The sequence below is a fragment of the Sminthopsis crassicaudata genome, chromosome 1 (assembly GCF_048593235.1).
Source record: "Sminthopsis crassicaudata isolate SCR6 chromosome 1, ASM4859323v1, whole genome shotgun sequence".
Taxonomy (NCBI): domain Eukaryota; kingdom Metazoa; phylum Chordata; class Mammalia; order Dasyuromorphia; family Dasyuridae; genus Sminthopsis; species Sminthopsis crassicaudata.
Genome location: NC_133617.1, coordinates 318,450,563 through 318,476,693, shown reverse-complemented (window position 1 = coordinate 318,476,693; position 26,131 = coordinate 318,450,563). Strand labels below are relative to the sequence as shown.

The window sequence follows — 26,131 nt, the reverse complement described above, 5'->3', positions numbered from 1 at the left end:
AGACTGAGACCCATCTGACCCAGTCTGTTTTTCTGCTAGGACTGCAATTTCCTTTTGAGGATTATGGTTCTAGGGAAGATTTTTTTTCTAAATATCTGTAAGGGAAATGCTTCCTAGAAGAAATATTTTTGTTTACCTTGCATTGATTTTTTAAAAGACTTTTCTCCTCATCCCAAAGAGAAGGTACCAAATGTAGCTTAATTATGGCAATATTAACTATAATGGTATAGCTATTCTTAAAAAAAATGAGATTGGAAAAGATGTATTTTTCTGTTGCTTGTGAGACAGAACTGTTTTCTTTCACTGACATCAATTATTTTTTTCCAAAGATCAAAAAATATTAATGTAAATATTAGCACAGTTCTACTGGACTGACTACATCTGTTGTGGGCTGAGGGGAAAGGGAAACCCTGGTGAAAGGGGATACGCTTTTAGAGTGGACAAATTTGCGAGCTAAAATATGCATCTTCATTGATCACAAATGGGATGAGAAATGTCATCTAGTTATTATACAGAAAAAAGAACAGATTGAAAATTGGTGACCTTTACAAAACATTTGCAATTTTCCCCCTATTGTTCATTAGAAGACAGTGGCTGAAAAATCTGCAGAGTATGTCAAGTGAAAATGGTAGAAATGTGTGTTTAAAAAAATAGTGGCAAGCCTTAAAAGCCTATTCTAACAACTAATGCTATGGCAATCTGATGGAGGTCACCTAGTTTTGAAGACATCTTCATGCTGAGTTTGACATTTCATGGAGGTGACACAGTTGGGCTCAGAGATTAGAGAGGGTGGCTGGAACTTAACTGACAGAGAGTACTGTGTGATAGCTAATATATAGTGGCACTGGTACTGGCCTGGAAATAAATGATTTCTCTACTATTCAGTGTATAATAGTATATTATCCTTCTTAGAAATGAAGATTGGGTGTGGAAATGCTGACTTTTCAAAAGAAAAAATAAATCACCTATAAAATTGCTAATGATTTTCAAAAGATCTTTTGAGTCTGGGTCAGAAGGAAAATGTATAAATATCTGACTTATGTTTCCAAAGTTATGATTAAAAATACCAGAATCAAACTCTGGTGGATTCAACTGAATTTCTTTATGATCTGGAGCACAGGGAACTGTATTGGATATATGAGAAAGCCCAACTTAAAAATCAATTCCCCCACATTCTACTTTGGCTATTAAGGAAGCATTATACGAGGTGGCATTTTTATGCACTACTTGTTTCCCTACATACCATATCAGACATTTTCAGGGAAAGTAAGATGCAATTTTTCCTTTTTGTCAAGTTTCAGGGCTGCGTTGTAGACATTTAGACTTTTAGAAGCCAAAATTACTCTTACGGGGTTTTAGGACTACAGACACTCTATTTTAAAATGTCCATTTATTTACAGGTCAAATCCTGCTACCACAAATAGTATTACAGTGAAAATCTATATGGAACAAAATGATCTTCCAGCCTCAGTCCATGCTCCACTTATTTCATTAAATATTTGATACAACTAAATTCTAGTACCACAGAATAAAGTGGACAATTCCTTGAAGCCTATTGTAACAAGATTGAATCTTTACTCACTAACTATCTGAAAGGTATTTTGAGCTCTGAAGTGTGACACACTATTCAGAGGATTGACATTTTGAGACCAGTTAGGGAAACACAAAATCCATGCTACCAACTCCCCCAAATGTAGCCAAAATATCACAGCTCAAACCACAGTCTTTGACATGCCAAACCAATGCACTTCAAGGTTTTTGTTGACAACAAGAGGAGATTTAAAGACTTCAAAGTAAGTTGCTACTTCAAGTCTTATTCTTATTTTCAGGTGTAATCTTCATTTACATTGACTTTGATGTTTTTGAGATGGAAACAACTAATCTAAACATATGGTTTGCATAAAATTTAAATGCTATAAGATAGAAGCTCTATCTTTTTTATAAGATACTTGAATTGAAGGGAGGATAAAAAAATAGTCATGCTAATTATGTTTTGTTGTTCAATCATTCCAGTCATTTCCTAATTTTCATGAGTCCATTTGTGGTTTTCTTTGCAAAGATATTGGAGTGTTTTGCCATTTTCTTCTTTAGCTCATTTTATAGTTGAGGAAATGGAGGGAAGCAGGATTAAATGACTCACCCAGTCACATAGCTAGTAAATGTCAAAGGCTGGATTTGAACTCAAGTCTTTCCTGCTTCTAAGGCCAGAACTTTTTTCACAGTATCATTTAGCTTCCTGATTATATGATAACATCATGCATTTATATTACTACCACTGTCATTAGTGGGCAGAACCAGAGGCCACAGTGTATTACAATGGATAAAGCACTGAGTTTAGAAACAGGAAGATGAGTTCAAATGTGACTTCAAACACTAGTTGTGTGACTATGCACAAGACACTTTATTTCTTTTTTGCTTCAATAACAAGCTTTTTTGCTTAATTGTAATAGTACCCACTTCCATTTGTAAAGAGTTTAGAAAGGTGCCTGGAACCTAGTAGGAACTTTACAAATATACTTTATAAATGCTTTTTTCTTCTTTTTTGTATCATTTTCAATTAAAAATTAAAAAAATAGCCACACTATGAATCAGTCTTATATGTATTGATAAGTAGTTATCAAAAGGTTTCTAATTTCTAAAGAAGACAATTAATATTTTGATTGTGATTTCTTCAGTGATGACTGATAGGTCAAAACACAAAAAGGTCTATTCTAAGAATCTCAAGCATACTTAACATTAATGGAACAGAAAAGCAATGCTAATAAGCTAAGAAATTATGCATTGTTTACTTACAACCTTACTAATAAGAAGCAACACTTCATTGATGTTTTCTTCAATATTTTATTTAAATTATGCAATTTATCAAATATAAAATATATAAACTTTAGGGCTATCTTTGTCACATGAGAAGATAATAATTCATTAATCTTAAAGCATCCTAGGAGACAATCATGTCCTTCCCAAAAATGGCTTCTGGGAAATGCTGAAATTTGTTTACTTGCCTGACAAGACATACAGGATAGGTTCTTTTGCATTAAGATTCAAACAAAGTATACCACATAGGGTAAAAAGTACCTAGTGCTTTCCCATCAGATTTTGGAAAAATAGAGTTAAGTGTCTGGGGAGGTCTAACAGGTCTACAACAACTAGGAGAAAATGTGAAGTATCAGAGTAATGACCTGGGAGTTTAAAGACTTGAGTTTGAATTGCACTATTGAGAGCTGGATTTATTGTGATATTGTGATAATGTGATTGTGATAAATAAAACCATATTCACCATCAATTAAACAAAGTTACTGTGCATATATTTCAAAAAGCAATTTTCTGGGTTCTGAGCATATTCAGATAAAAACAAAAGACACCTGGAAATCCAGGTAAGGAAGACTTTACAGACTCACAAGGCACAACAAGTAAATAAATACAACATGAATACAAAGTAATACAAACTTCAAAAGGATAAGAATACTACTAACTGAAGGATGGGAAAATAGTTTAGGAAAAAAATCTCCTGCAGGAAGTGGTACCTATACATTTTGTTTCTTTGTTTCTTTTTAATGAAAACTGACTAATCTACAAATTCTTGGGATCAAGACTCAATATTTTTTAATAGTATAAACATACTTAGAGCAAAAGTTTTAAAACTACTGGATTAGAGTAAGGTGATTATAGGCAGGGTAAAGAATCAGCAGGTTATCACAACAGTACAGAGAAGTAATGAGAGCATGGTATAGAGTAGAGTTGATGTGATAGGGAGATAGGGACAGATGAAAGAGATGTACAAGTGCAACCTATAAATTTTAATAGGTAGAATATGAAAATTGAGAAAGAAAGAAGGACAAAGAAGGCTTAAAACATTTTGAATTTTACTAAAAGCATTATTGTTGCTTCCATTAGAAAAAAGGTAAATTTGGAAAAGGTATGGGTTGGTTACTTATATGATACACCAAATTGAAAAGCATAACAACTAGCTGTTAATACAGCAGATATTAGGAAATATTTGGGGCTTAGATATAAAGATGTGAGATGATAATTAAATCCATGAGAGTACCATGGCAAAGAGAATATTGAAAGAAGAGATGAGAGTATAAGTCAGTCAAGCTAGACCACAGATGAAGTGGGAAGAATTGTATTTATAGTTAGTGAGCAAGATGAGGATAATGATCAAAAAGAGCCTGAGAAAACAGAAAATCTCAGACAAAGCAGTGCCACAGGAACCAGTTGTAATAGTATTTGTCCAGAAAAAGGTGGTGATAAAGAGTCAGAGTTGTAAAGATGACAACTAAGATGTACCTTCACTTCTAATAGATGTAAAGTTTTGTTCATAGTTGTTTGCCTGTTGTATCTTGAGAGCAGGGATTGGTTTTGTCTCTCTTTGTATCCTTAGTGTTTAGTGTAGTGCTTGACAGATAGAAGGCACTTAATAAATGCTTATTGAACGAACTGCCTTTGATTTTATTCTAGCCAATGACTTGATCATGGGCACACAGATGACAAGTGAAAGAGTCAGAATTTGTACCTTGGTCCTCTGATTCTAAATCTAATAATTTTCCATTGCTTAAATGCTTTGAGCCTCAATTTTTTTCATTTAAAACTTGGAAAGTAAAATATTTGTTATCTATCTCAAAGGGTTATTGTGAGGATCAAATGAGAAAATGTATGTAAGGTATTTTCTTAAGTATAAAACATAATCAGTAACCCATAATATTTCAAAGCTAGAATGGTTCTTAGAGATGAAGTAGTCCCCTTCATTTCCCAGGGAGGAAAAATAAAGTGATTACCAGTATTATCAGTTTTATCTGGATTAGAAACCAAGTCTCTTGCCTCCTAGATATACAGTATCAATAGTTATCTGCTTGTTTACATCCACTCTGAGATAAGCACAAAATTCTGATTCTACCATCTCTCTCTAAATAAAGACATGATTTCAGGATCCTTATTCCACTGAATACTCAATCAAAAAACAGATATCCTGAATAATCACAAATTAAAAATAGTTTTTAAGAAATAATCACCAAAATCAATTTTTATAAGTTGCTTTTTTGTTTTGGCTTACTTTGAAATTGGGGAAAATACATTAAGGCCAAGTCTAACAATACAATAGCCATTGATACTATACCAATCATAATTTAAAATATAAATTACAATAAAATAAACTGATTGTTTTATATGGAATAGGCAAATGACAAATAATAATCCATAGAATCAATGATCTGACAACAATTCTGACCATTAAAAGGAAAATGGCAAATCCTTATACAAAGAAATAGTATTTAAAATAAAGCCTATTAAGCTTGTTGATGGGTTATATACTGCATCAAAGGAGTAAAAATTATTTTAAAGAAGAAAATGCTAATAAATTTAGTCATATGTGTCTGGATTCCACTAACCCATCAAGAACTGGAACTGTTGGTTGGAATCTTACAAGAGTAGTTTTTCTTTGTATTTTATTTTTTTAAAATTCTGCTCCCAATCCAGAAAGAATGGTAGAGAGTATGGCTACTGTTCTAGATATCATAAGGGAAGATAGCTTTCTGAGAGCCCATCCTTCACCTTGACCTTTGGAACCTGAATCTAACTTAAAGCTGGAATCATTATCCTTGCAAAACAAAGCACATCCCCAACCACATAGAAATGTATTCTCAGCAAGATTCATGCTGCTTAAAATTCTATTTTGATTCCTGTATTTTGGATTTTGCTTATCCTTGGCACAAAACTTTAGTTGGAAATGGTATGTTTTTGCTCCTGTATATTTTTTCTTTGGTTCAATTATTACTTTATTTTGTTTATTATGATATTTATTATCTTAAATTTTATTTTTTTCTGTAATAGTTTTTCACAAGCTAAAATTAGTGAATATTATGTATAAATTCTTTTCTATTTTTAAAATTCTAGATTCACAATAGGATACTTGCACAATAGGATACAAGCATTTAGAGCATTAAAATTTAGTTTATTGACTAAAAGATATGCTCTATCCCTAGTCAACCACTAAAGATGATGATGAAGTATAATCTATATTGACAGAGAAAATTCCCTCACTGTTATGTATAATCAAACTCTTAAAATATGAGATTACAGTTGATATTCTCTCAATTTGTAGGTCACAGAATTGATGCTTCGAAAGGAAAAGCCTAAGGTCACCCGTGTAGTAAGTGGAAGAGTAAAACCTAGAAGCCAGGTACTCTGATGTTAAATTCAGCTCTTTCTACTCTACAAACTGTTAGCCTCAGCAGTGCTAATTACCAAATGAGATAACTATAGCTTTATATTTTCCAGATTATCTTTCTGTGGTGATCAACTAATTTTTACCAATTACTCACAATTATATAACATTTTAAATTTTACAAAAATGTCCTCAAAATCCTGAGAAATAGGTAGTATAAATATTATATATCAAATATCAGGCAAGAAAGAGTCATTAAGTATTTGGGAGTATTCCAAGGGTACTTGGGACTTTCTATATTCCAAGGACACTGGGCAGTTTCCTAGGCACTAGTGATATGAATACAAATAAAGCAAAAACAAAACAAAAATAAAAATCTCTACAATCAAGGTTCTTACATTCTATTAGGTTATAAAAATGAAGGCATTAAAGCCTAAAGATTTATTTGACTTGCTCTTACATAATAGTTAATAGAGGTGAGATTTGAACCTAAGATTTCAAGTGCAATAAAATTTCTGTTGCAGCACAGTGCTTATCATCATTACAAAACAGATGAACATTAACAGACCTTTTTTTTTTTTCTTTGTAGACAAAGGGCTTCAGCATATGCTCTCTCTCTCTCTCTCTGGATATATGTTTGTGTGTATAAATATATATATACACACATATACATATAAATATCTGTGTGTAAATATACATATACATATATACATACATATGTGTATATATATGTATAATTTTAAACTAACGTTCCATACTAATGTAATGGGATACTACTATAGTAAAAAGAATTTCTTGACATGTTTTTATAAATATCAAAAAAAAACTATATTTGTGCAACAAGGAATCTCACTAATGGTTTTATATACTTTCAATATATCTTTGGCACCAGTGGGGAGTGAAAAGAGATTGGCAAGGATGTGTTTACTCAATTATCACACATATGGATAGGCAAGAAATAACTTTTTAAATCGATTTCCTATTCCATCATCTTAGTCCAGTTTCTAAACATTTCATAACTGTAATATTTCAATAGCCAACTATCTGGTATGCTATAATCTAGCCCCTTTCCCCCCTACTTGTTTCTTCCATATACTACTTGGTTAATCTTCCTTAATTACACTTTGCCATGCTGTTATCATACTCAGGGTTCTATAATGGCTCTCAATTGTCTGTCACATAAAATCCAAATTCCTCCACTTGAATTTAAAGACCTCTTTAATCTGGACCTTCCCTATTCATTCAACCCTTCTCCCTACCCCCAGTACTCCAAAACATGAACTTTCTCCTCCAGTTGAGTTACAGGATAATAGATTTAGATCTTAAAAGAATTTCAGGGACCAGATAATCTATCTTCTTCATTGTACCAACCAGGAGTCTGAAGTCTAGCAATATTAGATAATATTTACAAGATTACAGAAGAGATTGACTTCTATAGATGATTTATAATCAGGTCCTTTGATTCCATAATCAGTATGGACTATACCATACTGTCACTGCTATTTCTTATATAGGTCATATCCCTTCCTGATTCTGTAACTTTGCTTATGCTATGGTCTTAGTCTCATAGGCCTTTCTCTTTTTTATCCAATGTAATTTACCTTATAAATAGTTATTTCAGTTTTTGTACTTGTATTCTCAGAACAGTACACATTCCCTGGCACTCAATAAATATGTTAATAGATTGCTTGAAATGAATCCATCATACATTCCCTATATTTTCCACAAATAATTTTCAAACTATTCTGCATTACACTTGATGTTTCTGTTTTCTAAATTAATTATTATACTTATAAAACAAACATTCATTTATTTAAGCAGATATGGTATTTATCTCTAGGTACTAAGAGACATTAAAAAAGGTCAATAAACTATAGTACCTGACTTACATGCTACTGAATAATATGTGAGAATAAATAATTATAATGTAATTAGAAGTTTGCAAGAAAAATACAACATTCTGCAAATGAAGGATAAATGAAAAGATATATAGTAAATATTTACCATGTGTGAAGCACTGTGTTTAAATCCAATGCCATAAACATAAAAGCAAGATAGTACTTGCCCCTAAATAATTTAATTTTTAATGGGAAGGCAGTATATATGAGGAAGTAGTGGCCAAAGATAGGATATTTTGCTTTGGAAAATTGTGGGAAGAAGCTTTAGAGTCAAGGATATTGATGATAATCCCAAGGCTGATATTATTACTTAAGAAAATGGGAAAATCTCAGTCTTCCTGGGCTTCAATTTCCTTATCTGTAACTGAAAGGGTTAGGCTAGAAGGACTTTGAGGTCCCTTCTATTAGGGATGTAGAGTGAGATAGCAAAAGAATTGGAATTAAATCATGGAAGACTTTTCATGCCTAGCAAAGAACTTTAGTTATTTTTATCATATTGAATTTTTGACCCTACCAAAATTATATCTTGTCTTGGATGAGGGAATGTTTTGTATGTATTATGCATGTTTTATGTTGGCGGTCATAATTGTCAACACAAATTGAAAGATGACTGCAATAAAAAACTAAATATACAATATCATAGGTTATGTAAGATTGAGAAGGTACTGGTATAGTTGATAGATTTATACATTTATATATGCTATTTTGAATTCAACATTTTAGGGCTAGTATTTTATTTATATTTACATAAAGTGTGCTTTTAAAGGTTTTTTTTTCCACAGAACACTATATGAAATTGACATGCAAATTATTCATTCATATAAGAAGGCAAACTTATCTCTATAAATGTATAATCTGAAGACATGGATATGTTTGTTGATCTGCCACTTAATCACTTAGGTAAAGTTCCATGTGTGCAATTTCTATGATTTGTATTATTTTTATTTTTAAAATTGGAAAATGATAGTAACAGAGATTCTTCTCATAAATGATCATAGGACCATTGTTCTGTAAGAGTTATTCTGAAAACAAATAGATAATATTTCACTCATATGGCACCTCAACTATCTGGAAAATACTTAAGACCTTAGAAGGACCCAAGAATATTCTCTAAGTAATCAAAAAGATGTCACACAAGCCCTACGTTCAAAAGACACTTCCTTAGATCTTTTCTTACTCAGTGATTCCCCAATCTTATTCTGGTTAAGATTCTTAAAATCTTAGCTTGATGGCATACACATACTTGCAACAGATTAGAATTATCACATAAATAGAAGGAGGGGAAGGAAGCAATTTGAATCTGGATCACTCACCATAGCAAAGTATAAGGGAAGGCAAGGAGATAAGAAGAAACAATAACCAAACAATTCAAAATGTATAACATTATATATTTATTCAATCTGAGAGCAGACAGACAGTAAATATATTGACTCTAAAGACACTGCCATATTAAACATAACTAATGCTTATTTACAATGACTCCAAGTCATCAAGTAAAGGGAAACTCTTTTCAGTGTATTGTGTTCAACAAGCTAAATTCACGTAATATCTGTCTTGTAAGAGTTTATTTGAAAAATATATTATAATAAATTATAGTTTGGACACTTGAAGGAATAAATCTCCATTATCTACCACATTTACATATGTTGAATTCCCCAGTCCTCAAAATCTTAGATTTTTTTTTTTGTACCCAAAAGAATATAGGATAACATAATTCAACTTTAAAAAAAATCTGCAAGACATTTAATTGAAACCCTTCATTTTACAAATGAAGAATAAGAGACATAGAAAAGTTAAATAACTTACTAACATTCACACAAGCATTAACTGGCAGAAATGTTAATCAAACCAGTTTTCTATCTCCAAATCCAGCACTCATTATTCTCCATCACACTTTCTTCTTTAGATCAAAACAAGGTGTAATAATATTTTCATCTTGCTTTTTTTGCTGTGGTTTGCTTGCTTGTATTTTCCTTTCTTTCTTGTTTTTTTTTCCTTTTTGATCTGATTTTTCTTGCACAGAATGACAAAGATGGAAATATACTTAAAAGATTTGCACAAGCTTAACCTATTTCATATTGTTTGCAGGCTTGGGGAGTGGGTAGGAAGAAGGAGAGAGAAAATTTTGGAACACAAGATTTTGCAAAGCTGAATGTTGAAAGCTATCTTTGTATGTAATTGGAAAAATAAAGCGCTACTAAAAACATGTGCTAACTAATCAATATTGAGGTTAGAATGGAGAGGAAGAACATAATAAGGAGCAGAATTATCAAAGACAGAAGAATGAAAGTCCAATAGAATAATTGAAAAGATATACTGATACAACTAATGCAAAACTCCAGATAGTCCACTGAGAAACTTCAAGTTATCTGAAATTCAACTGAATACTTGCTTGAAATTATATTTAAATTGTGTATGGATGTAAAATATTACATTTTAATCTTCTTACTCAATTTCCTATTTGGGTAGTGCCTTTTTTTAAAAGTAAAAATGAGTTATTCTCACTAGAGAACTACACAGTTACCATACTGTACAAAGGATTGCCAACACAGTTTCAATATGAATTTTTTGGAGATCAGGGCATGCTTGAATGTTTTTATGTTATTTTTTCATAAATATAAAATCATAAAAGAAAATAATGATAATTTCAAACTTTCTAAACAAAAAAAGAGTCAAATATATAAATTGAACTAGTGAGCTAAAGCTGCTATGCATGAATTTTGTTTCAAATTATGCTGACTATATAATAACAAAGGTTGGGGGGATTGGGAAATGGCCTACATTTTTACTATGGATATAGCATGGCTCATTATGTGAGCCAAAATTTAGGCCATCATATTCTCACTTGGCTAACTTTGGTAAAAACAATATTCAAGAGACTTGGTCACAAAAGTTCAATAATGTTGAGAAATGTCTATGTCTATCTTTTAAATAAAGTTCCCCTCTAAGGAATCTTTAAAATACTACAAAATACTTGTCACAATATAAATGAAAGTAATTTTCATTTTTGCTATTTTAATCTGGTCTACCACCAGACTGTCTTACCCACCTTCCCACAAAATAAATGTAAGAACCTGAGGTACACCTTTATACTCTTTTGTCTCTCTAGAACTCATCTCCTTCTGTCCCACACATTTAAAGGGAAAGTGGATGTATATGTGAATATCCACTTTCCTTTTAAATCAATGAACCTGACTATCTCTGATCCCTAGAGTTGGTAGTTTCTTAAATTTCAAATCTACTGCTATTGACAAGCAATGCTAGCAGAAGATAGGTTTCTACTCAGGATAGAGCCCCTGACTGGAAGATGTTTTTTTCATTTCCTCAAAGGAGTTAGTGGGAAAAATGTACAAAAAAAATGTAGGGAAAAAAATACCTAGTACATTAGTAATATTTTATTTTAATTCATGAGCATTATTTTTTGCTTATTAGCACCAGCTTTCCTACTTTGGAGGAAATAATAATCCTATAGAAATTGTGCTTTTTAAACTTGAGCTTTACAAGTGTAATATAATACATAGTGGTCAGCTAAATGGCACAGTGAATAGAGTGCGAAACCCGGAATCAGGAAGACTCATCTTCAAGAGTTCAAATCTAGTCTCAGATTCTTTCTACTTGTGTTAGATCAGTAAAATGGCTTAATCCTGTTTGTCCCAGTTCCTCATCTGAAAAATGAGATAGTGAAGGAAATTGAAAACCACTCAGGTATCTTTGCCAAGAGAATCCCCAAATGACTCACAAAGAATCAGACATAACAGAAAAATGATTCAATAACAAATATACTAACAGGTGAAACAGGGTAACAGGTATAATATGAGCACCCCCTCTCCCAAACACACACACAATGTTTTTTGTTTTATCTATTATTGTAATTTTTATTATTAGACAACTATTATCAAGTAATTATCACAACAATTATTATTTTAAACTTTTGTTTGATTGTTTAGCAGAGACCTCTGAGTTAAACATTAGCATCTTCTCTGCAACTTTTGGCTTTAAGAGAATTGCTTTTTGAGAGGCAAAATTGTTTAATGGATAAAGAATTCACCCTCTCAGTCAGAAAGGTCTAGGTTCAAATCCTTCCTCTGATACATAGTTGTTATATAACTTTGGATAACTAATTTAACCTCTGATTGCCTCCAGCCAACTCACTAAGTAACTAGACGACAGGATAAGAATGTACATAATGTATACCTTTTTGGTGTATGACCCCAAAACAATTCAAATCTTTCCAGTACAGTGTAGGACCAATAGCAAGCAGTTTCTGGTAAAGATTATTTAATTTTTCACTGTGATACCCACAGAGTAGACAGACCACCAAGAAATAAATGAGAAATTAAGAACAATTTAAAATAGATGCTAGTGTTTTGTCACCTTGTGAAGCCCAGAGCTACTATCACGGATCATCTAAATGTGATGAGCTATATAGAAAGATGGAAACACAAATCACTCTGTGTAGACAAAGGAATGTTTGGGGATAATGGAAGTAGAGTCTGGTTTATTTTCTATGTGGGTTTTCTTTATCTCCTTTCTAAAATGTAATTTTCCCTGTTATATCCCTTTTCTTTCTAATTCTGCGGTTACCTGTTAACACTAACAAGAATTACTTTTATCTACCTTTAATCATAAACTGTTTATTTCAATATAAGTTATATTATATCTATATATTTCTACTTTTCCTCTGTGCTATTTTAACTTGACAGTATATCAACATCTCTTGGGAAAAACAAAAACAAAAACAAAAACCTGAGTATTGGATACTAATTTTCAATAGAGATTGCCCAGATAGTAAACTGCCTTTTTCTTCAGTAGTAATCTGACTTTGCTTGAGGCAAAGAACTGAACACCAATCTCATTCAGAAACCATGAACAAACTAAGTGTGTTTGTTACAAGTACTAAGGATAGCAAAATCATATAAAAACTATTCACCCTGTCTCAACCATGAAGAAAAGTGTAGTCAAAACTACTTTTAGGATGCTGGAGTTATGTTACACCATCACTTGGAAATAAATATCAAAGTATTCCTAAATTTCATTGTTAAAAACTGGAAGTGTTCACCATATTACATGTGCCACACAGGCACATGACTATTCTATATAGAAGGTGATCTATCTAGCAACTGGAACATAAGCTAGGCAGTCCATACTGCCTCCCAAATATCAACTAAACCACCTGCTGTTTCACCATTAAAATTTCATTATTACAGGTTCAAATGTTTTACACATACACACACCCCAGTAGGACACCTACAATGGGCCCAAAACAAACTTTGCCTATTACATTTTTTCACCCATCTGTTCAAGTATGTACTGTGAGGTTCTCCTAATTACAGTAATGTAAGTCTTTAGAGATTTCTAGTTTTGCTCCTGTCCTCGTGAAATATGATTTCTTTTTAAGAATATGTGTTAATCAAATCATAGGATAGCTAATTATGTAATGCAATAACTATACTATATCTCATAGAATTTCACAGAATATACAAGTATGGTCAGTTTTATATTTTAGGATTTTCTAATAAAATAGGGGAAATTATAAGAAACATGTAAATTTCTAATCAACAAATTTTATAATGTTGACATTGTTGCATTTATTGTTAAGATGACTTTTGAAAGACTCAAAGCTTAAAGGCAATAGCTAGAGCAAAAACTTACACACTGTCCTGTCAAATTCCCCCTTGAATGAGTTGAGAAACAATATCCCTGGGGGAACAAGATGACAGAGCCAAATAATACATGCCCAGGGCTTTAGATATAAACATACAGACACACCAACAAGTACAAACCAGTGCCTATGGGATTTCTGAAAATGTCTCATTCCTGTGGGGAAGGAATTGGAACTCAGTAACATTATCATCAGTCTGAATTGTATTGCCTGCAGAATTGCAATACTTTTCACTGTTACAGGACAGTGACAGCAAATTAAGACAGCCAGAATTTGATGCTTTTTCTAAAATATCCCAAATACATATGTATGATATTTGGGAAAAGTGATGCAAAAAACCTTTGAAATACAAAGGATTCCCTGCTGTAGAAAACTAAAGGGGATGTTTGAAAACTCCTTCATACTTATATTCTTACCCTGTTCTGCTCTGCCAAACACTTACACCACTCCTCCATTCCCATCTTAGGACCATGAAAGTTTCAATACAGAATTATCTTTATATCTATATTGGGATTAGTGGGTTAGGATGAAATATCATAACTATTAAAATTATTGACAAAATTAGGTGAAAATAATAAAACCTGCTATTTTTTAAATCTTTGGTATGAAGAAAAAGCGTATTTAGTTCATTTATAATCATAATACATGCAGTAATAATTTTTATATTAAGAGAGTAGTTGAAATATGTGTGCTTTTATGAAAAATATGTTACTACAATTAAAATTCATTATAAAAGTGTTTGATATCTGTATAAATTGAAAAAGTGAACTAGAGAGGTGATATTCCAAAAAGGGAATAAGTTTTCACATTTTCTCCCTATTTTAGGTAAAATTATGTGGGGTGATAGGTATAAAAGAGGAGGAAAAGAATCCATTGCCTAAAATTTCCCAAAAAACTGCCTTCATAATGTTCATAAAATTGCCTTAACATTGAAATACACTTTACTGTAGGTTAAAGATTTACAAACATCCCAAATGTGAGCATTCAAGATTCTCTTGGAAAAAAAAAAAGAAAGAAAGAAAGAAAAAAGAAATAAAAAATATACAATCTGAAATCCAGTCCTGAAATTACTTAATATTCAATTCCTTTTCTTTTTCTTCATACATAGGCATTTCAATAATCAGTTCATTTCTTTCCCATAACTTGCCTTAGCTCTCTCTCACTTTCATTAAAGGTAAGTCTCTAGCTTTTAAGCTAAACAAATATTCATATAAGATTACTTTCTTTCTGACAGTTAAAGATGTGTTTTTTGGATCATTCAAATCAAAAATAGTTTTTGCTTTTTTATTTCTTAAACCTATTATGGAAACTATTCAAAATTATGTCAGTCTTAAAACACTCACAGAAGTCAAACTCATTCTTTCAGGATTTTGTTAACGTGCAAAATTTCACAGATGCTTGAACTCAACATTTTCAAAATTTCTTTCCATCTCATTTAACTTTGGAGCTTACAAAGCAGGAGATTTTGTGATATGGTATGAGCAAAACACTTCAATCAAAATCAAGTTACCTTTGCATTCCACAATCCCCTAAACAGATTATTAAAAAAGAAGAGACGCAAGTGTCTCCCAACCTTTTCTCATATTTCCCTTTATTTCCCCATGAACCTAAAGGTGATGTAATTTCAAAATATCTGAGAGTTCCCAGAGAGGCGTGTAAAAAAAAAAAAAAAAACCAAAAAAGATCACTGTCTAAAAGCCACAGTTATCAATGTGGGACACTTGCCTGTAAACTCAGCCTTTTACTGCCATAAACACATTCACTTGCTGCAGTGCAGAATGAATGTCAGCTTAGTCAGTCAGAACTTTCAGTGCAGAAATTCAGCCTGATGCCGATGCAGTCACTCCGATAAGGAAGCACTTACCTTAATTGAAATCTTGCCTTTGATAGAACTGAGACGTCAGCCAAATCAACCTTGATTGGGGTGGAGGTATCTAAGTTTTCAATCAACACCCTCCAGGTAGCTGCATGCTGTGGTGCTTTTTTCCTGTTTATGTTGAACTCCTGGCTGTCTAAAGGAGAGAGAAAGAGATAAGCTGAAATCCTCAGAGGTTCCCAGTGAGTAAGTGAGGACCAAAGCAATGTTTCTTAACATGAGATTCTCCGCAAACGTGCTCGGGTCTGGAAGACCCAGTAACTGCTGTGATAGGCTCCTGTCATGTCCCTTGAGCTGTGGGATGATCATTGACCTGATTAGCACTGAACACTCCCTGCATGCAGGGAAAGCACTGAGAGGATTGGTGGGTCGCAAGGGAATTGGAAAAGGCACCGGGTACACTTGGGAATCTTGTCTCCTCCAGACTAATGGATGAGCTGCAGCCAAGGCTATAATTTCTGAGGAGGTTACCCATGATGTTAACCATGTGAGGACTTAAACAAATGTGCTTTCACATGCCATTTCTTAAAATGCCTAAGTGCTAGACACAGAGTACAGCTGAGCAATTAAGAAACTGGTGTAACTGATTTGTTAGACAAACCTCAAAATACTCCACTTCAAGGGAAAAGGATAAAAGGGGATTCCTGCACGCACTTTTGACCCTAGAGACTAATGCATACTCTGGTCTTTCTTAGGTAAAAGGAACTTAGTGAGCTTCCTCAACAAGGACAATTTTCTGTTATAAATTGAAGGTATACACTACAAAGTAAATCTGGCAATTCCTCACCTTGATGAATATACACATCACACACAGAGAGAGATGGGACTACAAAATTATTTGTTTATTCTCAAAAAGAGTCTCTATAAAGTGAAGATTGAATTAACATCAAACTGTAGAAATGATTAGTCTATTAAATATTATCGATATCTAAGATAATTAATAATTGAACTTTACTAAATGTTCCTTTCTATTCTTTTTTTTTTTTTTTTTTCTTCTCTTTTTGGAAAGGCAAATGGGGTTAAGTGGCAAGTCCAGAGTCACATAGATAACAAGTATTAAGCATCTGAGGAATCCAGGCCATCCTGACTTCAGGGCTGATACTCTATCCTGCTGTGCTATCTAGCTGCCCCCTTCTATTATTATAAAAGGATATGCTAACATTCTAAATTACACTAATCAAAATGAACTCTAAAATTTAGACATATTGCTTAAGATAATTAATTTCTGTATTAGTAGCCACATGCTAAAACTTATGCCATAACTGACTTTTGCCATTGCCTACTTGAGAGATCCTTAAAATGTTTTAAATCCAAAGTTGTCAGATTACTGATTATATATGCCTCTTAAAAAAGAGGAAAACAACTAATTGTAGGAGTACCAAATGGTTAATTTTTGTTGGTGCTAACTTTAACAGTAGAAAAAAATAAAACCATATGCAAATAGCATAAAAAGAACAGATGAAAAAAGTCATTTGCATGTCTTAAGGGTGAGAAAATTTTATTGCCAGGAAGAATAAGTGAAGAATGTCCTCTCAGAATGATGCTGAAACGTTCAGCACCTCTATTTTTCCAAACCAGTCACACTTGGGACATATGGTATTCCTTTGGTAACACTGTGTTTATCGGTGTTTTACACACACACATATTTAAACTATAGATATATTTCTATGTTTGCATATATCAAAAAGGGGAACACTAAAATAAACTCATCATATTTTACAAAAACTGGTTACCTCAAATTTTCATTGAATATATCATTAAAGTCTATTTCTCATTAAAAATTTTAAAGAGTAGTCAATTGACTTTTCTATAAAACATAAAATCTCCTATAAACTGAAAATTACTACAAAGGGCAGATTATTGAACTTAAGGTGCATATTGTAATCATGAGCATTTTGAAGTAGGGCTAAAACAATTCAATTTACAGATGAAGTCTCTTGCGCCCTCATCTGGCTGAGGTTGGGAGCTGTATGGAAGAAATCCTCTCTTTAGTGGGCACCTACCCTCCTGCAGAGAAAGAATAAGTGCCTTTTACTCCTCAACAGGAGAACCATTACCCAATTAAAGATTAGCATTAATGATTCCCACTTGAAAAATGGCTACCTGAAGTCTCTTCCACATCTTAACTGAGGCATCCAAAACATAAATAGTAAATAGGGAACATGGGTTCTACTCTTTTTGTAAGAATATGGGGGTATCTTTGACAAAATACTGATGAAAATAAAATATCTTTAATATGCTATAATAGTTATATAGATAATAAATACATACATATATATGGGTATATAAATTGCTTTAGTACATGCATATCCATTTAACACACATATGTATGTATATGTATATATGTATATACATATACATACATATATAAGAAAAAATATACATGTGGAGAGAGAGACAAACATTTAAAGTACATCTATCTACATATAAGCAATATTGGTTATATTCTCTAACTGGTCTAAGATCTTATTTGGAAAAGAATTTTATTTTTTGAAATTGCCTTCCTTTCAAAACACCTGCTTACCTTACCCTACAACCTTCAAGAATTATATTTTACAGCTAAAAGGAGTGCTAATTTCACTAATCTCATTCAGTTTATTTTGCTGCAGATGGCAAATTAAAACATCTTTGACTTGATGTAATTTTTAGCTGTAAAGTACAATTCTTGGAGGTTGTAGGTCATGATAAAACTAGGAGGAATATATCTGCTGCCACTTAATTGAAAATTCATAATTCCCTTGTTAAGACCTTTAAGTAGTACATGTTTTAATGACCAATGTTATTATTATTAACTTCATGGAAGAAAATTAATAATATAGCAAAAAATGGAGGGAAATCAATAATCTCTCTGTCTCTATCTCTACCTCTCTCTCTCTCTCTTTCTCTCTCTCTCTCTCTCTCTCTCTCTCTCTCTCTCTCTCTCTCTCTCTCTCTCTCTCTCTCTCTCTCTCTCTCTCTCTCTCTCTCTCTCTCTCTCTCTCTCTCTCTCTCTCTCTCTCTCTCTCTCTGTCTCTCTTTTCCCCTCCCTTCCTCTCCTCCCTAACCTTGAACATTTATTTTCTGCTATGTGCTAAAAACATAAATATACTTGGTAAAAATTTCCAGTGACTAAGCCTGGAACTCTAAATCCACTTGAACTGAACAGTTACTTGGATTAATGGTCATTTCATATCTACTTTGTTAAAACTCAATTTTGATATAAACATTGACAGTGACCATTTCAATAAACAATACTGAAGTAGTAGAGAATATAAACAATAATGGAACAAAAATGAGGTGAAATCATGGGCATGCCTTTTAAGTCAGATTATTATACTTGCTTTTTTACTAAATAATAGAAGAAGAACACCTTTAGTAGTAGGGATTGCTTAGTTTTGTCATTTTGCCCCAAGAGTTTTGTATAGTCCCCAGGACTTAGTAAATGATTAACATAGCTGTTGAATTAAATTAAGTTGACTTGCTGAAAGCAAAATGAAGATGAGGGGAAATAAAATAAAATTCCTTGGTGATCTTGGAGTAGAGATATTAGCAAATAGTGGATTCAGTTTCTTGATTTTAGCTATAATAAAATAATTCATTAATAAATATGCTTTACGGTTACAAAGATTTGTATGTTTAATTCATTTCATATTCACAGCATCCTTGTAAAGTATTATTCTTTCCCCTTTACAAATGAAGAAACTGAATCTCTGAGAAGTTAAATGACTTATCCAAAGACAAACAACTAGCCAAGATTCAAAACCAGGCTTTCTTACTTCCTTCCCCCCTAAGAATTAATTACAACCAAGAATTAATTACTCAGCAAGACTGAGCATCATCTTTCAGGGAGGTGATGGACCTTCAGTGAAGTCAGAGACTTTCAAATATTCCTACTAAAAAACCAGAATTAAACAGAAATTTTGATCTTCAAATACAGGACTCAAGAAAAGCACAGAAAGGTAAACAGGAAAAAAAATATCTATCTATCTATCTATCTATCTATCTATCTATCTATCTATCTATCTATCTATCTATCTATCTATATTATTTAAAGGTTAAACTGTTTACATCCATAGATAGGAAATTATATCTGTTAACTCTTGAGAACTGTATCTGTGGAACAGTTAGAGGGAGCATAAATGGACAGAGGGTATGGTAGTGAATGGAGTCTGATTGTGATGATATCAAAGAAAAAAGATATTAAAAAGTGGAAAAAGGATTATACTGGGAAAAGAGGGAAAGGGGGAAGTACAATAAGACAAATTAGATCACCTGAAGAAACACAAAAGATCTATTACAATAGAGGGAAAGAAGGGAGGGGAATGAGCATTATTTGAAGCTTAATCTCATCAGTTGGTTCAAATTGGGAAATTACATAATCACTCAATTGGGTTCAGAAATTTATCTTACCCTATAAAGAAGTAAGAGGAAAAAGGTGGGGGGGAAGAGAGGGACAGGACCGAAAGGAGGGCAAAAACACTAGGAATATGCCATGAGGTCTAAGCATGCCTTTGCCTAAGCCATTGCCTAAGTACTGACAGGTTAGATACATAGAGAAGTTTAGAAGACTAATCAGAGTTAGCAATTGTCCCATTATATTTCTTCTTTCCTCTTTTTTTTCTAGTTCATATCTTTTTTTCACCCCTTAATGTTTTTGATGTCATCACATCAGAGGTCATTCACAACCACACATTCAGTCCATGTGATGCCCACCTCTGTCTGCCCCAGTAACATAAACAGTTCTCAAGAGTTACACAATAATCAAAGCCTATAGCAATCTAGTATTTAATAAATCCCTAGCTTCTGGGAAAAGAACTCAGTATTTGACAAAAATTGCTGGGAAACCTAGAAAATAATGTCAGAAAATCAGCATAGACCTACAACTCACACTCCATACCAAAAGGATACATGATTTGGGTATAAAGGATGATATCATAAATAAATTAGCAGAACAAAGAATAATTTCCCAATCAGATATTTGGAGAAGGGTGGAATTTATGACCAAAGAGGAATTAGAGAAAATTATAAAAGGTAAAATGGACAACTTTGATTATATTAAATTGAAAAGTTTTGCACAAACAAAATAGAAACAAGATGAAAAGGGAAGTATAAAGCTGAGAAAAAATCTTTACAGCCAATGTTTCTAATAAAGGTCTTATTTCTAAAATATATATAGAACTGTTGCAAATTTATAAGAATACAAGTCATTCCCCAATTGATAAATGGTCAAATTATATGAGCAGACAATTTTCAGATGATGAAATTAAAGACATCTATTGTTATATGAAAAAAAAATTCTCTAAATAACTATTGATTAGACAAATGCAAATTAAAATAACTCTAAAGTACTACCTCATGCCTCTCAGATTGGATAAGATGACAGGAAAAACTAGTGAAAAATATTGGAGGGGATGTGGAAAAAGTGGGACATTGCAAATAATGCAAAAATGCATTATTTGTGGGCTTGTGAAATGATCCATCCATTCTGGAGAGCAATCTGGAACTATGCCCAAAGGTCTGTCAAACTATGCAAACAATTTGACCTATCAGGGCTATTACTGACTCTGTAGACCAAAAGAATCTTAAGGGAGGGAAAAGGACCCACATGTACTAAAATGTTTGTAGCAGCTCTTTTTGTAGTAGCAAAGAATTGGAAAATGAGTAGATGCCCATCAATTGGGGAATGGAATATTATTGTTGTATAAAAATTGATGAACAAGGTGATTTTTAGAAAGGCCTAGGAAGATTTATATGAACTGATGCTGAGTGAAACATGCAGAACATTGTACACAATAAAAGCAAGAATGTTTGATGCTCATCTATGAAAGACTTCTCAGCAATTCAGTGATCCAAAGCAATCCCAATAGACTCTGCCATCTGCATCCAGCAAAAACAAAAAACAAACAAACAAACAAAAAAAAACCCAAAACATTAAGGAGACTGAATAGAAATCATCGACACATGACATGTTCACTTCTTTTTCCTGTTTTTTTAAATCTTTCCCATAGTTTTTCCCTTCTGCTATGATTTTTTCTCCCAACATGATTTATAAAGCAATGTGTTAAAAAGAAATACATTTACTAGAAAAAAATTTTTAAAAGTAATAAAAATAAAAGGCACATGTGAAACAAGGAGTGGAGACAAAGATAGTAGCACAGCATTCCCAGCCTCTGGTTCTGGAGCCCTTCAAATGGAGAACCATCCTTTTGGGATAAGTCCAAGCTTCTTAATCATACAATTTGGACACACACCATTCTGTGTCTGAGTCAGAATGATGCTTAGGCAAAGTTGCTCATCAAGAGTGAAGAGCCTGTGGTATTGACTAACACAAACTTAAGTGTATCCTGTCCTGAAATAGGGCCTCAATTATCTACAATAGAATATTGGCAACATAGATTTCTCAGTATGTAGGTCTTGGACCCACAAATTACTCTACTTCTATGAGAAAAAGATGAAATTTTTGAATCAAAGCCCAATAGGGAACAGACAAAATTCTATGGATTTGCATTAATAAATAGCAGCTGAACTCCAACATGATGCTTATTGGCATTGAAGGAAATGGGATACTTGTTCACTTTGATGATCAAAACTTCTTTGTTCAGATCAAGGACTATAAGTGATATATTTTATTTCCTCCAAATCTCTTTGAATGTCTCTTTCCATACCTCCTTTATCATCCTTATGATAGGCACTTAGGTGAATTTTGACAATCCTTACAACAAAAGGTTCCCCAGCTTCTAGAATAAGACAGTATTTGGCTCTGATGATGCTCTCTACTGTATGATAATGTACTGATGGTGTCACAGAATTGTTACTGACTGGAGGAACCACCATCACTGTGAGCACCTGATATAAGAGCCTCCAACTCCTCATGGGATTAAATATCTTCTCAAGGCTTATTAAGTTGGCCATGATGAGAAACTTTGAAAAGATGCTGGGAGAAGCTCTAGGAAGAGAGGTGGAACCCTTGTTGAAAAGATGTTTATTCAGTCATGTCTGACTCTCCAAACTTTCTTGGCAAAGATACTGGAATGGTTTTCCATTTCCTTCTCCAGCTCCTTTTACACAAAACAAATAAGGTTAAGTGACTTTCCCAGGTAGTTAATCTTTAGGATCAAATTCAAACTTCCCTAAATAAGTCTTTCTGACTCCAAGCCTTGGCACTTTATCTGGGTCAGGTGGTGCAATTAATAAATCCACCCTCCTCTGCTCCCATCTTTTTTATATTTTATATTTTTATGGGGGAGGGGAAGTTGGGGTTAAGTGATTTGCTCAGGGTCCTAGAGCTATCAAGAGTCTGAGGCCAGTTAAAATCTGGCCAGATTTTAACTCAGGTACTCCTGACTACATGGCCAATGCTCTATCCACTACTCCACTAGATATCCCTTTCTAGCTCTTCCATCTTGAGTGATTTCTTCTTCTATCATTTCTGTTTGTAATTACCTTCCCTCTCTTGTCCCAAATCCCACATACAGTCTAGAGTTCCAGCTTTGTCTCACTGTGTGTGGGGGATTGGGAGAGGGGGAGGTATGTCTGTGTTCATCTTCCAAGGGCCTTGAGGCTGTGATGATGCTCTTGTCATTTGATGTCATAAAGCCTCACTGTTAAGGTCTGAAAGGAAAGGAGTCAAGGTTTACCTGGACTGCATTGGTATCTTTGAAGGGATTCTGTGGAATTAATAAGGAGTCTCCCAGGTTCCCAGAATTTGGGAGTGTTTCTTTGTTTTCTCCATTCTGCTTTAATACCCTGCCTACATACCAACAATGTAATTTGATTTTGTACAGCATGGCTGTATCCTATGTACAAAAAGAAAGAAGGAGCTACTTTGTTTCTGTACCTGAATCTTTGTTTCCATATTCTGGCCCAGATCTTCCTACCAATGCTCTCTCTAATAGGACTTTGCCAAGACTGGCTGTGCTACAGACCAGGAGTTTCCTAGCCTGTTCTGATGGCCATACTGTGACTAAAGTCTGTCTACTAATGTTCCACATGCTGCTTTGGTCCAATTCCACTGGATATTACTGCAAGGATGTTGTTGCCTGGTTTACCAAGATGATTTTAAATTTATTTTTTAGGTTATATTTACAGTTTGGCCCTTGCTACAATATGCTTAAGGTTTATAAAATAGAGGCTCTGAGGCTAAGAATCTCACCTATCCCATTCTTTTTGGGTTGGGTTGGCTTTCTTGTTGGGTCAACTGCTCACCCCCATGAACAGTGGGAGTGTCAGTGATAGAAACAGTTATCACTGGAGTCTAAGAGGTGAACTAGGGCTGCTCTCCTCCCACCCCTGAGAGTAGATAAGCCAGAAAACTTGCTAGTTCTGGAAACTTTTGAAAAACCTTCATAAGAATCAAAGTAGCTGTAGTCACAAGCAATGGGCTCTTCTTTGATCTTCTTGAGTGACAGGATAAGATTGTCCTCCTGTAGTAGGTTTCACTAGAAGGAGTGAGGGAGAAAAGTGGGAAAATGTGTTTTTTTTTTTCCTTTTTGCCAAAGGTTTAAATCTTCAGTGTCTGAACAGTGGTTCTTATCCTTAAAAGTTCAGTTTAGAATTAAAAGACTTATAGATGAGTATGCACAGAGAAGAAGATGCTTGCTTTTGTACATCTCTGTGTTTTTTTATGCCTGGCCTGGTGTTCTTTCTCATGGGAATAAGATATGTGTGAATGTCGAAGACATCATATGTTTTTTTCCACTAACAAACAGAATTGGGAAATGAGGGAAAAGCCATAGAAAAAAGGTATAAAATCATGATTTGATTAGGGGTACTGAACAAAATTAGAGAGGATATTTGTTCTGACTTCCAAAAATAAGGAGTGTTTTATTACAGCAACTTAGACCTTGACTATATAAAGCTAAAGTGAATTAATAAGAAGAATAACACCACATCTTTGGAAAGATTTGGAAAGTATTCCAATCATTGTGAACCTCTAAACAATACATAGTAGGGGCAGGGGGCATTTGTTAGTTGGAAATTTTACAAAATTAACTTCCTAGGATCAGCAAACTACAAGCTTTATGTCAAACAAGTCAGTCTGTTTTTCTACAGACCCTAGCTAAAAATGTTTTTGCATTTTAAAATCAAGTTTTATTGTATTTTTGAAATGAAAAAAAAAAAGACAAAAAGCAAAAATCATCTCAGGTTTCATCTCAGGTTTTGCAAAAGAGAGGAGTGGCTGGTAGTAGAGTACAATTTGGTTCTTACACCACAGTGTACTGATTTCTGGTTTTATACCTGTACTTCTCATGATATAATTTTACAAAGCTACTTAGACATACTTGTGTTAATAGGGAATTAAAGAAAATTTCAGAGTCAATAGTTGAATATCATTAACCAGCTTAGTAAAATTCACAGGTGAACTTTTTATCAGATTTAATCAAGATTCTCTGCTATATCTCCAACTTTTAAATATTAACTCACTGTTATATCTATACCCATGCAATGATTAAATTATTAGCAGAAAAGAAATCCCAAAATATTATTATTGTTTTCAGAGGAAAAATAATCTAATTAACAAAATGATAATATACTAACTTCCCACTAAGGTTGAGAAAGCTATGATCTCAGAATGCTATTAGGGTCTTTTTTGTTTTTATTTATGTAACACATTTTAATTTGTTGATCTTTTAATGTTAGTAAATATAAATACTCCATGGAGAAGTGTGTATTTATGATATTCAAAAGTGGAACAGATAAATTGTATGAAAAATAATTGGACTGAGTCTTTGAAAAGTGTTTATTTTTTGTTGTATTTTAATTTTATGTCATTTATTTCTGAATATTCTTCCCTTTTCCTTTCCTAGTGAGGTATCCATAAAAAAGTAGACAAATAAAAGCAATTCAGTAAGATGAACTAATATATCAAATGAGTCTGGCAGGACATTTCTTCTTGAAAATGTGAAACAGTTAATTTTTAAAATTATTCTTTTTACTTATATTTCTCTGAGTCTTGAATACATGGAGTTTTGCCCTATAAATAACCTACTTTAGTCTTTTAAGTAGTATTTATTGGTCTCTGGTTCCCCTTCCTTAATCTTGCATTTGCTCAATTGTCTTCTCATGCTTTTCTGAAGTCTTCATACTCATCATTTCTAAAGGCATATCCACTTAATGCAAGTTGATTGGTTATTCCCCTAACAGTGAGTAGTATCCTTTAAAACTAGAATTTGAATCAGGGAACATGTTCAAATAGATATGTATTGCATCTTCATAATTGGCCAATTTGTTTAATCTCCCTGGGCCTCAGTTTCCTAATCTATGAAAAAAGTCATTGTTGATTAGTTGATTTCTAAATTCCCTTCTAATTCTGAATCTATGATTTTACATGGAGGAGATACTTAGCAAATGTCAAACTAAATTGAAGTGAAATAGGGGGAACTAGGGAACTGGTCCAGACCTTGATACTATCAAGCTATCAATAAGTCTTTAACAAAGCTCAACATATCCTCTACTCAGGAGCTTCATTTAAAAAATGAAGGGACATGACAAAATTGTCTCTAAGGCCCATTCCAGCTTTATTATTATCTGACCGTAAAAATCTAAGATCATTT

The 26,131-nt window shown here is 33.2% G+C and overlaps 1 protein-coding gene across 6 annotated transcripts in view; it reads right to left on the bottom strand.

Annotated features, from left to right (window-relative positions):
- CDH12 (cadherin 12) overlaps positions 1–26,131 on the bottom strand; it is a 1,341,561-nt gene that overhangs the window by 517,649 nt on the left and 797,781 nt on the right. For 2 of the 6 annotated variants that reach the window (XM_074279079.1, XM_074279078.1), the window contains one exon: positions 15,588–15,735. The gene's annotated coding sequence lies outside the window, so the exon portion shown is untranslated. Of the gene's footprint in view, positions 1–15,587; positions 16,133–16,386; positions 16,492–26,131 lie in introns of those variants that run through there. The other 4 variants (XM_074279082.1, XM_074279077.1, XM_074279081.1 and 1 more) reach the window with 3 other exon arrangements.